Here is a 17,479-nt window from a genome sequence, read left to right on the forward strand (position 1 = left end):
ACAAATCTTAGAAACATGGTGTCTAACCAGATCCTTACTGTGGATGGCATTACTCTGACCTCTAGTAATACTGTGAGAAATCTTGGAGTCATTTTTGATCAGGATATGTCATTCAATGTGCATATTAAACAAATATGTAGGACTGCTTTTTTGCATTTGCGCAATATCTCTAAAATTAGAAAGGTCTTGTCTCAGAGTGATGCTGAAAAACTAATTCATGCATTTATTTCCTCTAGGCTGGAACTATTGTAATTCATTATTATCAGGTTGTCCTAAAAGTTCCCTGAAGAGCCTTCAGTTAATTCAAAATGCTGCAGCTAGAGTACTGACGGGGACTAGAAGGAGAGAGCATATCTCACCCATATTGGCCTCTCTTCATTGGCGTCCTGTTAATTCTAGAATAGAATTTAAAATTCTTCTTCTTACTTATAAGGTTTTGAATAATCAGGTTCCATCTTATCTTAGGGACCTCATAGTACCATATCACCCCAATAGAGCGCTTCGCTCTCAGACTGCAGGCTTACTTGTAGTTCCAAGGGTTTGTAAGAGTAGAATGGGAGGCAGAGCCTTCAGCTTTCAGGCTCCTCTCCTCTGGAACCAGCTCCCAATTCAGATCAGGGAGACAGACACCCTCTCTACTTTTAAGATTAGGCTTAAAACTTTCCTTTTTGCCAAAGCTTATAGTTAGGGCTGGATCAGGTGACCCTGAACCATCCCTTAGTTATGCTGCTATAGACTTAGACTGCTGGGGGTTCCCATGATGCACTGAGTGTTTCTTTCTTTTTTTTTGCTCTGTATGCACCACTCTGCATTTAATCATTAGTGATTGATCTCTGCTCCCCTCCACAGCATGTCTTTTTCCTGGTTCTCTCCCTCAGCCCCAACCAGTCCCAGCAGAAGACTACCCCTCTCTGAGCCTGGTTCTGCTGGAGGTTTCTTCCTGTTAAAAGGGAGTTTTTCCTTCCCACTGTCACTCACAGGGGGTCGTTTTGACCGTTGGGGTTTTTCCGTAATTATTGTATGGCCTTGCCTTACAATATAAAGTGCCTTGGGGCAACTGTTTGTTGTGATTTGGTGCTATATAAATAAAATTGATTAGATTTGATTTGGTGTGGCTACCTCGGAAAGCTTGATTGTGCTGTGCTGCGACTCCAGATGTTTTTTTAAGTTTGACGTCGTGTCTTTGAAGCAAGACAGAATTTTGTTGACAGCACAGAGTCTACAACGAACCCTAATATTTGCGTCATCTTTAGCTGACAGAAACTCAAGATAGTGGCTGCATTTCCAGCTACTAAAAGCGTAGCGCTCTTGTCCTTCCATTGTTTACAGTTTGGTCATTACATGCGACCTCATTGCGCATGTGACGTCACTTTCCAGGTTGGAAGAATCAAAAGCAAAAATACAGATTTCTACTGCATAAAAATACAAAATAATAATAACGCACAGTGACTTGGAAAAGTAACTTTAATCTGATTACTGATTTGGAAATATTAACGCGTTAGATTACTCGTTACTGAAAAAAAAATGGCCAGATTAGAGTAACGCGTTACTAAGTAACACTTTACTGGCATCACTGGTGACCCGCCATTTCGAGGCAAATTGCTCGTTTTTGTTTTCGACGACATTGCATTAAAAAAAACATTTCAATCTCATTGTGTTTTAACCGTTTATTTTTGCTTTTTTAACATTGACGGCGTGCGTCCTCGTTAAAACCATCCAGCTCACTAGCCGCCAAAATGCCACTTTGTGACCCGCCATTTCTAGGCAAATTGCTCATTTTTGTTTTTGGCGACATGGCATTAAAAAAACAAAAACGTTTCAATCTCATTGTGTTTTAACTATTTATTTTTGCTTTTTTAATGCCGACGGTGTGTCCTAATTAAAACCAATGCCACTTTGTGATCCACCATTTATAGGCAAATGCTGGCTCTTCAGGCCAACATAGCCATCATTTTCGTGTTGAGGTGGCGGGGGGTGTTCTCAGCACCTGCTGAAAGTAGTTACTTTTAAAATTGAGTAATTAGTAAAGTAATTGGATTACTTTTTCAAAGTAACTGTGGCAACAATGTTGGTGAGTATCTGACTCTTGTACTTCTGAGCAGTATTTCGGAGTATTTCTGAGTGTGATCATGCCCAGCAATACACGTAAGAGTGTTTAGGGAGAGAAGAGGAGGAGGAGGAGGAGCCACAGGAATCTTCATCCAATGATGAAACATCTTATCAGGTGAGAAAATAGTTTGCATGTTCCAGTTATGACTTCAACTGCTTCATCACTAACTACTACTTTTTCAGGCCACAGCAACAGATGCTGGTGAAACATCACCTGTTGCCAATCTGGCCACCAGCCCCACCGGTGATTCACCACTTTCCCCAACCAGCGCCCGATCACGCCATGCGTAAGTGTAACTTTGTTGATTAAGTAATTTTCTAATGAGATTCGTATCATTCAAGATTTGTCACTTGTAAATTGTTCTGAGTCTTTTTTTTTTTTTTTACTGGTTTTTATATTACAACCCCTGGCAAAAATTATGGAATCACTGGCCTCGGAGGATGTTCATTCACTTGTTTAATTTTGTAGAAAAAAAGCAGATCACAGACATGACACAAAACTGTCATTTCAAATGGCAACTTTCTGGCTTTAAGAAACACTATAAGAAATCAGGAAAAAAAAATTGTGGCAGTCAGTAACGGTTACTTTTTTAGAGCAAGCAGAGGGAAAAAAAATATGGACTCACTCAATTCTGAGGAAAAAATTATGGAATCATGAAAAACAAAGAACGCTCCAACACATCACTAGTATTTTGTTGCACCACCTCTGGCTTTTATAACAGCTTGCAGTCTCTGAGGCATGGACTTAATGAGTGACAAACAGTACTCTTCATCAATCTGGCTCCAACTTTCTCTGATTGCTGTTGCCAGATCAGCCTTGCAGGTTGGAGCCTCGTCATGGACCATTTTCTTCAACTTCCACCAAAGATTTTCAATTGGATTAAGATTCGGACTATTTGCAGGCCATGGCATTGACCCTATGTGTCTTTTTGCAAGGAATGTTTTCACAGTTTTTGCTCTATGGCAAGATGCATTATCTTCTTGAAAAATGATTTCATCATCCCCAAACATCTTTTCAATTGATGGGATTAGAACAGTGTCCAAAATATCAATGTAAACTTGTGCATTTATTGATGATGTAATGACAGCCATCTCCCCAGTGCCTTTACCTGACATGCAGCCCCATATCATCAATGACTGTGGAAATTTACATGTTCTCTTAGAGGCAGTCATCTTTATAAATCTCATTGGAACGGCACCAAACAAAAGTTCCAGCATCATCACCTTGCCCAATGCAGATTCGAGATTCATCACTGAATATGACTTTCATCCAGTCATCCACAGTCCACGATTGCTTTTCCTTAGCCCATTGTAACCTTGTTTTTTTCTGTTTAGGTGTTAATGATGGCTTTCGTTTAGCTTTTCTGTATGTAAATCCCATTTCCTTTAGGCGGTTTCTTACAGTTCGGTCACAGACGTTGACTCCAGTTTCCTCCCATTCGTTCCTCATTTGTTTTGTTGTGCATTTTTGATTTTTGAGACATATTGCTTTAAGTTTTCTGTCTTGACGCTTTGATGTCTTCCTTGGTCTACCAGTATGTTTGCCTTTAACAACCTTCCCATGTTGTTTGTATTTGGTCCAGAGTTTAGACACAGCTGATTGTGAACAACCAACATCTTTTGCAACATTGCGTGATGATTTACCCTCTTTTAAGAGTTTGATAATCCTCTCCTTTGTTTCAATTGACATCTCTTGTGTTGGAGCCATGATTCATGTCAGTCCACTTGGTGCAACAGTTCTCCAAGGTGTGATCACTCCTTTTTAGATGCAGACTAACAAGCAGATGTGATTTGATGCAGGTGTTAGTTTTGGGGATGAAAATTTACAGGGTGATTCCATAATTTATTCCTCAGAATTGAGTGAGTCCATTTTTTTTTCCTCTGCTTGGTCTAAAAAAGTAACCGTTACTGACTGCCACAATCTTTTTTTCTTGATTTCTTATAGTGTTTCTTAAAGCCAGAAAGTTGCCATTTGAAATGACTTTAGTTTTGTGTCATGTCTGTGATCTGCTTTTTTTCTACAAAATTAAACAACTGAATGAACATCCTCGAAGGCCGGTGATTCTATAATTTTTGCCAGGGGTTGTATTCCTTCCAATGTCTCATGAGTGAGTAAGAAAATTGTCTCCATGAATGAACCTGTTTGCAATAACTGTCCAGAAAATGCCAGTAAAATGTTCATTTCTTGTATAAATTGTAAATAAATTGTAAATATTTTCTGCTGTGGCTTATTTTGTATACAGAAGGAAACTCTTGGTCATCAGTATCATGATAATTCATGACTTTCAGGTCAGAGATTGATTAAATTAAGTCGAGATGGATTAATTCATTTGAGACTGATGAATTAATGTTTAAATTATAGTACCTATGCTATATAAAATTAAAAATAGGTGGTGCCCCGGTTTCCTGATTAAATAATAAGTATTAAATCCTAAATTAATTATTTTGGTGACCCGTTACATTGGGCCTAGTCCAGTCTAATTCAATTTGGGAGTTTAACTACTTATTCACTATAAATTGCTACATGCCTCTGGCTCCCCGTGTGTGAGCTGATTCAGTACTAAATTTATTTTATTAATTAAATGTTACGTTTGGTGCTCCCGTCTGGAGGCATAAAGATTCAAACAAAAACATTACATATTTATGGGTCCCCATTGAGAGGCCTGAATAGCTGTAAAGCAAAGTGTCTCAAATGAATAAATAAATAAACAAATAAATAAATAAATGAAAAATGCTACATAGGGCTGAGATTTTTTTTTTTTTTTTTTTCTGAGATTGGACTTATTCAAAATTTTTGGACTGAAATTTAACCCTCTATTGTCAGGTATATTTGAGCGATTTTGACTACTTTTGGTTATCTTCATAATTCAACTTCAAAAAAAACCTTTACTTTGCCTTTTTTTCCAGCACAACCTCACCTGTGTGATTTAATGCAAATATAAATTTTAAATTTCAATAATGTAGCAAAATCAAAATTATATGCAAGTATTTCCATTAGAATGCAGGAGTGCTTCAGGTGTTTTTAATACAGCAATTTACATGCAGTAACATGTCAAACAAATTATATTTGTACCACTCAGATAAACAATTCCTGTCCAAAGCAAGATTTCTCTGACTTGTATTGCCTTTGTCATTCCTGCTGCTGGTATCCCCAATTGTGGCCAATCTGTACATGGAGCTAGTGGAGAAGAGAGCCTTGGAGTCATTCACAGGCATCGCTCCCAGTCACTGGTTCAGATATGTCGATGACACATGGGTTAAAATCAAGCAACAGGAAGTGGAGGCCTTTGCAGAGCACATAGCTCGGTGGACTCCAATATCAAGTTCACACATGAGGATGCCAGAAACAGCCACTTAGCCTTCTTGGACTGTGATGTTATGATTGAAGAGAACAGGCAGCTCCAGACAGGGGTTCACAGAAAACCCACTCACACTGACCAATATTTGCTCTTTGGCTCAAACCACCCCCTTGAACACAAGCTCGGGGTGATCAGGACTCTTCAACACACAGCCCTACAGATGCCCACAACTACAGAGGGAAGGGCCAAAGAACAACAACATGTCCGGAAAGTCCTCACAGTATGTGGTTATCCACAATGGTCCCTGGATAAAGTGTAAAAGTCTCAAAGAACAAAGAGACCAGACAGACAGGAGACAGAGCCAAGAAGAAGAGGAGTGTCTCTCCCTTATTTAGCAGGAGTAGGGGAAAAACTACAGAGGATCTTCAGACAGCACAAAATCCCAGTTTACTTTAAACCTGTTAACACCAACACCTTGAGACAGAAATTAGTTCACCCTAAGGGCAGGATCCCTAGTTACAAACAGCAATGTAGTGTATTATATCAGATGTAAGGAAAACTGTAACCAATCAATCAATCAATTTTTTATATAGCGCCAAATCACAACAAACAGTTGCCCCAAGGCGCTTTATATTGTAAGGCAAGGCCATACAATAATTATGTAAAACCCCAACGGTCAAAACGACCCCCTGTGAGCAAGCACTTGGCTACAGTGGGAAGGAAAAACTCCCTTTTAACAGGAAGAAACCTCCAGCAGAACCAGGCTCAGGGAGGGGCAGTCTTCTGCTGGGACTGGTTGGGGCTGAGGGAGAGAACCAGGAAAAAGACATGCTGTGGAGGGGAGCAGAGATCGATCACTAATGATTAAATGCAGAGTGGTGCATACAGAGCAAAAAGAGAAAGAAACAGTGCATCATGGGAACCCCCCAGCAGTCTACGTCTATAGCAGCATAACTAAGGGATGGTTCAGGGTCACCTGATCCAGCCCTAACTATAAGCTTTAACAAAAAGGAAAGTTTTAAGCCTAATCTTAAAAGTAGAGAGGGTGTCTGTCTCCCTGATCTGAATTGGGAGCTGGTTCCACAGGAGAGGAGCCTGAAAGCTGAAGGCTCTGCCTCCCATTCTACTCTTACGTAACGAACACTACATAGGTGAGACTAAGCAGCTGTTACATAAAAGCCTATACCAGCACCGCAGAGAGGGTGCCGGTGGACCTCCGTCTGCAGTTCATCTCCACCTTAAAGAGACTAACCACACGTTTGAGGACAAGGAAGTTAAAATCTTAGCCAGAGAAAGGAAATGGTTTGAGAGAGGAGTGAAGGAGGCATTTTATGTAAAACAACTGAAACCCAGCCTTAACTGGGGAGGGGGTCTGAGACATGCTTTGTCCCCTGTTTACAATGGGGTACTCATGTCAAAACAGTTTCAGTCTTTTGTTCATGGTAATGAGTCATTCACGTCATCAGGAGAGTAGTCAGGGGAGCCGTCAGGAGAGGGTCCGTGTTATGTAAATGAGGCCGTTACACTCTAATTAGCGGGGGTTAGGGAGAAGGACAGGAAGGAATGCCAAAGTGCTTTACAGTGAAAAAGATCCACTCCTCAAAAGGACCAGATACTCTGAGTCATGTTGAGAATAAATGTTTTTATATTTTTTGGAAATTGTTTGGTCAAGATTATATTTTTACATAAAAATTTAATAAATAGTTTCAGTTACATTTGTAAGAAGTAACTCTAAAGACAGAACCCAAGTATATAAAAAACAGATGTTTAGTAACGAAGATATTCAAGAAATAAATTGGTCTCCAAACGGACCCCCGAGGGACTTCTATGTAACTCCTGCTCATTATTATGCTCATGTGGTTTATTATAATTTTTAACCCATTTTTCCCCACTGGCAATAACTGTTGCCAAAGTATATCACTGTCATTTTTGACACAGTAAAAAATCTCAATGTACTAATGCAGCTTTATTATTATTTCTATCATTACTAGGTGACATTTGACCTAGTGACAAGCTGTGTGACTACTGGAAACAATCTGGACACAAACGGGTAAAGATATGGAACAGTAATAGTAAAAGGTAGACACAGTTTATGTCTGCATTCTTGGTGAAATTTATTGCTTACAAATTGTCTGAATACACCTGGCACTGCCACATCATCTCCTTTCTGCATTTGCCACATGTGAACTTGTTACAATAAATGCAACGCTTAGTGGCATGGTTTTTCTTGCAGCAACACTTAACCTGGCACAATGACCTTTTCCCTGTGTCAGCTGTGGGTGGTTGCTGCTGACGTTTTTTCTTATCCACCTACTTGGCTACCATATGAGACTGTGCAATCTCCACCAAAACGTTCATCCATCTCTCTTTGACCCTAGTGCATGCCTGATAAAGCACATGTGCATTCAGTGCTGCAATGTCAGTCAGGTTGTAAAACACAGCGACTGGCCAACGCCATGTTCCTGAACGTACAGTGTACTTTCACACAACCCACAACCCTTATTTGGAGTAAGCGGTTGAAGATGAGTGAGTGGTGAGTGAAATAATAAACAGGAAAACTTGACTGAGGAACATGGATGAGGAATGCCAGATAACATAAACACTACACAAGAATATAATACACAGGAGATGACACTAGAAATATAAACCCAGATATCATAAATTAAGCACCAGAAGCGTGAACCACGACAGGAGCAGTGGTAATTTGAAGTCATGGTGTTTAAGTTGACTTTTTTAAATTACTTTGACAACATACTACATAAATTTTGTTGTGAATAAGCAATCTACAGCCAAGCTCTGTTTGGTCAGATGCAGAAGAGAATTTTATTATTTGTCCAGATAGTTGAATTTCATTATTAGTAAGCCAGAAAATTATATTTCCAGAGGTATATTATCTCCTGTCTGATCTGGATACTGCATCCTTGTTGGTGAACTTCATGCTGCTTTTTGACAACCACGTTTCTCCTGAGTTGTATAATTGTTGCATGGCACGACTACTGTTTTTTTTTTTTTGTGCTTGACCTGTGTTTGTTATTTGGATCACCCTTTTGCTTTCCCCTCCAAAAAGACTGTTGCTCTATGGACTGCTCTCAAGTGTATTGACCTTGCATTTGCTTTTGCTCTTGACCTTGATCCAGCCTGCCATTTTGTTTTGTTTGTGCTTTTGTTGACTGTTTTTTTGGATCCTTTTTTATTTCCGGTGTGTTGTTTTGCACAATAAACCTTTTTTTTTTTTTTTTTTTTTGATGTTTTTTCACCATCAACCTTGTTCCTGCTTTGGGGTCCCACTCACAACCCTTACAGAAACATTTTAGTTTATATGTAATGTTTATATGTCACTTTCTAAAATATCTGAGAAAAAGTATTGAACTTTTTCACAATATTCTAATTTTGTGAGATGCGCTTTTATATATTAAAAAGCAGTTAGCTTCATACATTCGTGGACATCAAAGTAAATTAGTATTATTATTTACATTTATTTAACCAGGAAAGTCTCACTGAGATTAAAAATTTATTTTGCAAGGGAGTCCTGGCCAAGAGGCAGAAAAAATTAAAATTAAAAATTAAATTCACACAATTAAAATAAAAAAGACAGTTACAATTTACAGTTACAAACAGTTACAATTTAAAGAGGTCATCGCAAGTGCTCTCAGTCTGGACTTAAATGTGCTCAATGAAATAAGTTCAGTTAATTTCCAGTCTTTTTGCAACATGATCCATGTAGACAGAGCCAAGTAAACAAAAGCCCTTTTCCCCAGTTATGTGCACAAATGATCATTTGAAGGCAAAGAATAAGAATCAACACTATCCTTAGCCTCAAACTGCTGGTGACTCTGGTACGGCACATTCCGATCTAATGGCTGCATTCACATAAGAAAAGGTGGCCTAATGAGTTGTAAATTACCCCAGCGGAGCCATATGGCACCCTCTGGTAGAAAAAAGAGTAGTGAGAAAAGGCTGATAGTGTTAATGTTCAAACTGACAGTGGTATGTTTACCACTGTGTTACATCGCCTTTCCTTCTAACAACACTCAATAAGCGTTTGGGAACTGAGGACACTAATTGTTGAAGCTTTGTAGGTGGAATTCTTTCCCATTCTTGCTTGATGTACGACGTCAGTTGTTCAACAGTCCAAGGTGTCCATTGTAGTATTTTGCGCTTCATAATATGCACACACATTTTCAGTAGGTGACAGGTCTGGACTGCAGGCAGGCCAGTCTAGTACCCGCACTCTTTTACTACGAAGCCACGCTGTTGTAACACGTGCAGAATGTGGCTTGGCATGGTCTTGCTGAAATAAGCAGGGACGTCCCTGAAAATGACGTTGCTTGGATGGCAGCATGTGTTGCTCCAAAACCTGGATGTACCTTTCAGCACTGATGGTGCCATTACAGATGTGTAAGTTGCCCATGCAATGGGCACTAATACAATAAAATACTGGACCTTTTTTACGCTAATGTGGAGGACGCTTACACCTCCTCCCCCCTCCGACCGCTGGGACGCTCTGATCACAATCTCTTCTATCTGCTCCCCCAATACACACCCAGGGTTAGAAGAGAACCAATACACAAAAGGTCAGTGAAACTCTGGACTGAAGAGGCCACTGAGAGGCTGAGGGACTGCTTCAGAACCACAGACTGGAGCATGTTTCAAAACTCTTATGGTGAAGACATCAACGGCCTGACCCAGTGTGTCACTGACTACATGAACTTCTGTGTGGAGAGCACTGTGTCCACCCGGAGTGTACGGTGCTTCCCCAACAACCACCCCTGGGTGACCCCCAAGCTGAAGGCCCCGATGAACCAGAAGAAGAGGGCTTTCAACCCACCTGGAGACTGGCGGGAGCGCTGTGAGAGTCATGTTCTTTGATTTCTCCAGCGCTTGCAACACTATCAGACCAGCACTGCTGCGGGGGAAACTGGAGGACGCAGGTGTGGATGGACATCTCACCGCCTGGACCATCGACTACCTCACTGACCACCCGCAGTACGTGCGGCTGCATGGCTGTCAGTCTGAGGTGGTAAGGTGCAGCACCAGGGCCCCCTAGGGCACCGTTCTCTCGCCTTTCCTCTTCACCCTCTACACCTCGGACTTCACCTACAACACAGACAGCTGCCACCTCCAGCAGTTCTCTGATGACTCCGTCATTGTGCGTTGTGTGTCTGAGGGGAACAAGCTGGAGTACCGGTCACAGACTTCATCTACTGGTGTGAGCGCAACCACTTGTGTCTCAACACCAGTAAGACGAAGGAGATGGTGATCGACTTCAGGAGGAAACTATCACCTCACCCACTGGTGAACATCCAGGGGGAGGACATAAAGACTGTGGATAGTCTCAAATACCTGGGTGTTCACCTCAACAGCAAACTGGACTGGACTCACAACACCGACGCCCTGTACAAAAAAGGTCAGAGTCGCCTCCACCTCCTGAGGAGACTGAGATCCTTTGGAGTGAGCAGGCGTCTGCTTAAGACCTTCTACGACTCTGTTGTAGCCGCAGCTCTCCTCTGTGCTGTCGTCTGTTGGGCCCCGGGCAGCACAGAGCGGGAGAGAAAGAGACTGAACAAGCTGGTCAGGAAGTCCAGCTCTGTCCTGGGCTGTCCTCTGGACTCTCTGGAGGAGGTGGCTGAGAGGAGGGTGTTAGCCAAGTTCAAATCCATCATGAACAACTCCTCTCACCCTCTGCACCGGACTGTAGTAGAGCTGACCAGCTCGTTCAGTGACAAACTGAGGCACCCTCAGTGCAAGAAGGAACAATACCACAGGTCGTTTCTCCCTGCTGCTGTCAGACTGTACAATAACACTGTGAAATAACCACATGCAATAATATGTCCACAAATCACGTGCAGTAGTATTAATATGTCCACATATCATGTGCAATAACAACTCGTTTACAAATCCCAGCACTAATGTCACCTTACCACACCTAAACTCCATTTCACATATTGGAAAGAAGATGCTCCTATCTCCTATCTCCTTTTCAATCCCAATCATGTTTATATATATATATATATATATATATATATATATATATATATATATATATATATATATATATATATACTGTTACAAGTATTATTATTATTGCTTATCTTGCACACGCTGTTTGATGAACATTTTCCTCTACTTGCACCCACCCTGTGTGTTTTCTTAAGAGCTGACGTAACATGTGAATTTCTCCTCTGTGAGATCAATAAAGGTTATCTTAAAAACAATTTGAAATGTGGACTCATCAGACCACAGCACGCTTTTCCACTTTGCATCTGTCTACTTCAAATGAGGTCGGACCCAGAGAAGGCGGTGGCGTTTCTGGATGTTGTTGATTGCATTGCTTTAGCTTTGAATTGCACTTGTAGATGTAGCGACGAACTGTGTTAACTGCCAATGGTTTTCTGAAGTGTTCCTGAGCCCATGCAGTAAGATCTTTTACACAATGATGTCAGTTTTTAATGCAGTGCCACCTGAGGGATCGAAACACGGGCATTCAATGTTGGTTTTTGGCCTTGCCACTTACATTTATAAAGTTCTCCAGATTCTCTGAATATTCTGATTATATTATGGACTGTAGATGCCAGAATCCCTAAATTCCATGCAATTGAACACTGAGAAACATTGTTCTTAAACCCAATCATGACACTCACCTGTTTCCAATTCGATGTTCTTTGAGCATTTATCAACTTTCCAAGTCTTTTGTTGCTCCGTCCCAACTTTTTAGAAACGTGTTGCAGGCATCCATTTCAAAATGAGCAAATGTTTGCACAAAACAAGTTTATCAGTTTGAACATTAAATATTTTGTCTTTGTGGTGTATTCAACTGAATGTAGGTTGAAGAGGATTTGCAAATCATTGTATTCTGTTTTTATTTACATTTTACACATTTTGTGGTGTATTCAATTGAATGTAGGTTGAAGAGGACTTGCAAATCATTGTATTCTGTTTATATTTACATTTTACACATTTTGTGGTGTATTCAATTGAATGTAGGTTGAAGAGGACTTGCAAATCATTGTATTCTGTTTTTATTTACATTTTACACGATGTCCCAACTTCATTGAAATTGGGGTTGTATATAGTGGATGTTTGAAATTAAGACAGAGAAATATAAAGACATGGTACCAGAATCTGTCTTTTAATATGTTCATCAAAACACATACATAATAGCTATACACAGTGATACATGCATGTCCATATCTATATACATAAAGGGCTACGTCTGTCTGTCTGTCTGTCTGTCTGTCTGTCCGGGGTAAACTCCCAAACTATAATATGTAGCCCTAAAAACTATATATGTTCTGAATCATGACATGGGGAACAAACTGGTACCATTTTTAAATTACCCCCAAAATAGCCATTTATGTAAGACCATACAGTGTTGACCATACATGTGCTTTTCATGCTGCCACTTCTGTCTGTCCGGGATAAACTCCCAAACTATAATATGTAGCCCTAAAAACTATATATATTCTGAATCCTCATGACATGGGGAACAAACTGGTACCATTTTTTTTAAAAGTTGAATTGAAAATTACCCCCAAAATAGCCGGCTGTGGGTATGACCAGGCAGATTCAAATTTCCAGCCCTGTATATGTGTTGGTCATCTCTGTTTTATTTAATGCCTTTCTACAGCACACTCAGCACAGCACAGCCACAGCACACTCAGCAAAACAACAACATGCTTAGGCTGAGGCTGTGGGTATGACCAGGCAGATTCAAATTTCCAGCCCTGTATATGTGTTGGTCATCTCTGTTTTATTTAATGCCTTTCTACAGCACACTCAGCACAGCACAGCCACAGCACACTCAGCAAAACAACAACATGCTTAGGCTGAGGCTGTGGGTATGACCAGGCAGATTCAAATTTCCAGCCCTGTATATGTGTTGGGCATCTCTGTTTTTTAATCCCTTCCTTCAGCTAGTTTATGTTCTCAACTGTTAAGCACCTGACTGTCCTGTACAACCTAGTTTGCCTTCCTGCCTGAACACATTCATTTTATGTTTGTAAAATTGCATTGTAAAAACAGTGAAATACACCACTACCTCAATTTTGATTCATTGATATTTACATTTACTGTTACCTACCTTTTGTGTGTAATTTTGTTATAAATTTGATTGCAAAACAAAGTCTGCATGAAGGACTTCAAATGTGTTTGTCTTTTAACCAAGTATTTCCACTTAGTTTGGGGAGTCCACCTCTTATAGTTCTGCTGGCCAAACTTTAACCCATTAACTAATATATTTATGACATCAGCATTACAAAAACAAATGTTGGGCAATTGTTTTGATTAAAATGATTGGCATTTGGCTTATGTAACTGATATGTAAGTAACTAGCTGGGGTACCCGGGTACCCCAGCTAGTTACTTACATATTGGTTATGTCAGGCATGGTGGCGGCATGGCTCATAACAGGCGGACACAAATGCAAGTTCTCACCAGGGATGGAGAAAGTACAAGGTTTAATCGTCAAAGCAAGCAGGGAGTCGGTACACAGGTAATCCAGCAGTGAGGCAACGATAACAGACAGGCGAAAGGCTAAGGCGTGGTTCAACAGACAGGCACAGGTCAAAATATACAGCGAGGATGCAATCAGAGACAAAGGCAAACTCAAGGTCGAGGACAAAGCAAGGTCAAAAATCCGGCAGGCAAAAAACAAGGCAAAGGAGTACTTGAAACTTATGGCTGGAGAGTGACATGAAATCAACAATCTGGCAGTGAGTAGTGAGACTGTGAGGGCTTAAACAACTGGTGGTGTAATTAGAGGAGAAATGAGAAGCAGGTGTGCAGAATGTGTTGGAAGGGGGTGTGACTGGGAAAGACAAAAGTAAGTGCAAGAGAGGGCAGTGAGGCAAAAGCAAAGTGAACTAGGGCAAGATAACTAAGTGGCTGAAAAACCAATGGTGCAAAGCAAGTAAAGTAAGTGGCAAAAAACTAACAGTGAACGTGACTTGTTCCAGACAAGCAATAATGCGTGAGCAAAACAAAAGGGGAAACCAAACTAGGAAATAACGTGACTAATCCAAATAGCAGGAAACATGAAGATATATGATTATAATAGAAACTAGAACAGGGGCTGATACAGATTATAAACTGAGCAGAAAATAACTGACATGAAACAAAACCAGTAACCACAAAATACAACACAAAATAGATGATAAACCAAGAATAAACAAACACAGTGACTACAGAATGATGCAATAAATAAAAGATAACTGATAAACAGAAAATGGAATAAATAACAAATGGAACATGATATGACAAGAAACACTGAAGGTGAATAATAACCAAAACCTGTGACTAAAGCATAATACAAGAAATGTGATAACCAGAACTAGACTTATAGGACCAGGAGTGAACAACCAATAACCAACTATAGAATAAAAGAAATCCAAAGAAAGAATCCGTGATGAAAGTGTAACATAAAGAAAAGCAATGAATAACTGAATGACTGCAAACAAAATAAGGTAACGAAAGAAACGAGTGACTAAATAGTAAACAAAGCAATAAACAGAATCAAACAGACTAACATGGTAAAGTATAAACTAATGAAAGGTAAAACCAGAGACTCAAAGAGGAAACAAGGCAATGAATGAAAATCTAGCCCCTGAGCCGGGACTGGGCATGACAGGTTACTGATACACAGGATTAGTTTTTGTCATGCTCACGAAAACCTCTGTACTGTCCATTGGGATCTGGGTAGTGTTTGTGGATCTCCTCTACCACACAGCATGGAATCACTTTTCAGACGTGCCGACCCAGTCTCATATGCATCCAAAACGTGAATTGCCAGTATGCAGACAAGCGCAGTGCCCTAGAAAAAAATGATCATATTAGACACGCTGATGGACACCCCAAAAATAAGAACTATGGATACATACTCGTTAGAGAGCGGTTCCCACAGCATGTCACCACGTATGTCACTCCTGGCCACCAGTGCAGTCTTCAGGTCATCCCTCAACAGACACAGGGGGTGAAGTTGGGATGCTGGGTGATGCACTTCACCTCCACTTCCTCCATCTTCACACAGCACTTGAGCAACTCCTGACTGCGCAAACAGTCATGAGCGACTGTCTGCTCCACACAACAGTGACAGGAGCACCACAACACATTGCCAATCCTCCAGGATTAGTCATCGGGGTTGGCATCCAGAACAAGGTCATCCTCTCCCATGTCCGAATCATATCCGGACCCATCGGGACACATACTGTCACTGTCATCTGTCTGGTCACCGAATTGGTAAGGCTGCAGACTGTTTACCAGCCATACTCAGTTAATTCACCAAACAAAATCAACAAAAACCGTACCCAGAGCTTAGAAAAAGCAGGAAATCTGTCATGAGCAGATTGTTGTATATCACATGATAAAGTTATAAAGTAACCAGTGATGTCAACCACAATAATGGCGCCGCCCTGTCCTTAGTGGTTGTGAAGTGCTTCAACTTCACACGTCTTTATTAATATTCCACAGTCCACCAATAAATTTAGGATTTAAATAAAATGCATCATCAATGCTCTTTCAGTAAAAATCGCTTTCAACACCGTTGGAGTGTCATTTTGAGTCCAGTCTTTGCCAGATTCTTCATTTTCCATGCCATGAAGCCAGTTCATTTTTCCTGAGGCCAGATTCTTCCAGGAGCTTCCCAGAGTTTCACTGAGATTCCATGAACTTGACCTCGTCTTTTCTACCGCTTCCATGCGGTCAGATGTCGGAGCTTTCTGCAGCTCGTTTCAAGGTAACCTGGCCAACTCTAATTCCTGCATTAGAGCTCGTTGTTTTCTCTGGTGTTTTCAGACACTCTCCTGTGCAGTTTCCATGTTGCAAATGCTCCTGGCTCCACGACTATCTACACCACTTCTCGCAGCTGCAGAGTGCACAGCTCTGCCAGGCTTCAGTTAAGTTCCTTCATGTTCTGCAAGATTTTGCTCTCACGCAGCTCCTGTCCGTGACTGTGCAGGACTAAGAACTGTCTCCAAGAACTATTCCAAGAACTAGTACCAAGAACTACTTCCAAGAACTGTTTCCAAAAACTGTCTCCAAGAACTATTTCCAAGAACTGTTTTCCTAGAACTGTATGAAATCTGATATTGAACCACTGAAGACTTTCCAAGTCGTTTCTAAAGTCAAGTCCTGCTTAATTGGAACTGCATCACAAGACGCACCTGACCTCTGAAGACAACTCATAAACTGTGAGTGATTCCTGAACAGCAAACTTTATTTCTTAGACTGTGAACATTATTTCCAGAGCTGCAAACATTCCTCTTTTGAGCCTTCTGTGAACTGTCTGTTAAAGGCTTCACTGTTACCAGTGCAGTCACTCACCTCTCCTCTCCTCCATTCTCCTAGTTCCTGTTCTCAACTCTGTGCAATCCACTTGGTCCCAGCTCCAGAACCTTACACTCCAGGATTCCATTTTGTTCTCAGACTCCCAAGTGTATCCGTGTGTGCCCTGCATCTTCCAGATGTTCCACCGCTACAAGCGGGCTCTGTCTTGGTTCAGCAGGCCGTCTAACCAATGCAGCATTGTTGTTTAATGTAAATAAATCTCTTTTCATTCACAACCAGTTCTGTTCCTTGCTCCCAGTGTTTAAGTCCATCACCTGTAACAGTCCAGTCCCGTCCAGACCCCTAACCATAACAAAAAACTCTGAATCGAATCACAGTACAGGGGACTTTCCTCTCACTCACTCCAAGCACTCTCCTGCTTTTCTCTTGCTGCTCTCTCTAGCTGCACATTCTCTTGCTGCGCTCCTCAGCTGCACATTCTCTTGCTGTGCTCCCCAGCCACACATTCTCTTGCTTGCGCTACTCAGCCACACATTCACTTGCTTGCGCTCCCCAGCCTAGCCTTCTCTTGCCGTGCTTTCTGGCCACACATTCTCTTGCTGTGCTCCTCAGCCGCACATTCTCTTGCTTGTGCTCTCCAGCCTAGCCTTTTCTTGACGTACTTTCTGGCCGCACATTCTCTTGCTACACTCTCCAGCCACACATTCAGTGATCGATCTCTGCTCCCCTCCATAGCATGTCTTTTTCCTGGTTCTCTCCCTCAGCCCCAACCAGTCCCAGCAGAAGACTGCC

General features: G+C 41.1%; 1 long non-coding RNA gene across 1 annotated transcript; it reads right to left on the reverse strand.

Annotated features, from left to right (window-relative positions):
• Positions 1-1,158: 1,158 nt before the first annotated feature.
• On the reverse strand, positions 1,159-4,835 carry LOC117520515. Its single transcript, XR_004563669.1, has 3 exons — positions 4,820-4,835; positions 2,363-2,364; positions 1,159-1,307 (listed from the first exon to the last, which is right to left on the reverse strand). It is a non-coding gene; the product is annotated as an uncharacterized LOC117520515 (long non-coding RNA).
• Positions 4,836-17,479: the final 12,644 nt, after the last annotated feature.

This window comes from Thalassophryne amazonica, chromosome 11 (genome assembly GCF_902500255.1).
Source record: "Thalassophryne amazonica chromosome 11, fThaAma1.1, whole genome shotgun sequence".
Taxonomy (NCBI): Eukaryota; Metazoa; Chordata; class Actinopteri; order Batrachoidiformes; family Batrachoididae; genus Thalassophryne; species Thalassophryne amazonica.